Genomic DNA, 1784 nt, shown 5'->3' on the forward strand with positions numbered 1-1784 from the left:
ATATATATATACATATATATATTTGTATGTTTTCAAACTTGGGAATGTTTTCGTCTGTGTGGATAACATTGTGAAGGCTATTTTCTCAGTGAACAAATACAAGGGTTAAAACAGGAACATTCGTAGTTTTATCAAAAACAAGATGGAAAGAAAAGAATATTGGCCAGCCTATTGAATCAACAACGTTGAATCATTTCTGAATGCAGTGAGTAATCAATGAGTTGTCTCCAAATCATAGTGTTGCAGAAGGTAAGTCTCAGCGGAATATATCCAGACAACATTTGGTTTTAGTGAAATCCAATAAAATATTGTCTGGAATTCATATGTAAAATTGAACACACATAATCTGCCTTTTACTATCATCATGCTTCCATTAGTCATCCAAATCAGGCAGAATAATGACAATAAATCGAAGAGAGAAATCACTTTAATGATATCTATTTCCATATAACGTTGTCTATTTGGTATACGTACACACACATGAAAACACACACACACATACACACATGTATTTTTTTGTGTGTGTATATATATATATATATATATATATATATATATATTTATATACATACATATACATATACATATATGTGTGAGTATACATATATATGTATATAAAGTGTGTTTACATATATATATGTATGCATATATATATGTATATATATATTATACTATGAGACATGAACGAAAGTGAATGTGTAGATATACGTACATATATATATAAATGCATATGAGTTTGTTGGGTCTGTGCATTTATAGATATACATCTATAATTACAGTACATTGAATGGAGATATGTATATACACCATACGTACTTGCATATATATAGGTACAGTACTATTTCTATACGTATGCATGTGCCTGATGGATATATGTGTATGCGCCTATGTACATAAGCACAAATACATATAGACATATACATACACACACACACACACACATATATATATATACATACATACATTTATATATATATATATATATATACATATACACATGTTCATATACTGCTGCACATATATAGTTCCCTCTATATCCCTCTATAAGAGTTCCGTATAATATATGTATTTGTGGGTCTGTGTACATATGTATATATGCACATATATGCATACATATACGCATACACACCTATCTATAAATGAATGTACTTAAGTTAATAGCTACAAAACATTATCTCTTTTATGTTTATGTATGTGAGAGTATGTATCAATAGATAACGCTATGCAAACGCGTATATGTGATACAAAATTATCCTATCAGTAGGTTATGCTACTGATTCACACTATATAACAATAATATCTATACCATGATAGAAATTTATCACCCAATAAACATTATCAGTCACTTTTTTGTCAGCTATATAGAGTTAGGTCCATTAATCGCTAGCCAAGTGAAGAGAGCTGAATATCGAGTGGGCGGAAATGATTCCTTACAATATTTAGTGATGCTTTTCCAAACATTTAAGTTTGAATCATGAGATGATGAGGAAGGTGGTTTTACTGCTCAGGCTTCTCTCTGCTGTGATTCAATCGCTTACACACTAACAGTGACCCCATAATTATCCGAAAAATACAGACCGTGAACTCTTAAGACTGACGGCAATTTCGGTGTTCCGCTATTTCTGGGCCTGTTTCTCGATCAGTATTTTTCGGACATTTATAGTCCCTGTTAATGTATGTTTTCATTCATGTGCGTTAACTACAGCATTAGAGCATTTTAGCTCTTCTTGCAATGTAGGTGTTTTTTAACACACTAGTCACATTTAGCGACAATAATATATATA

The sequence above is a fragment of the Octopus bimaculoides genome, chromosome 6 (genome assembly GCF_001194135.2).
Source record: "Octopus bimaculoides isolate UCB-OBI-ISO-001 chromosome 6, ASM119413v2, whole genome shotgun sequence".
Classification (NCBI taxonomy): domain Eukaryota; kingdom Metazoa; phylum Mollusca; class Cephalopoda; order Octopoda; family Octopodidae; genus Octopus; species Octopus bimaculoides.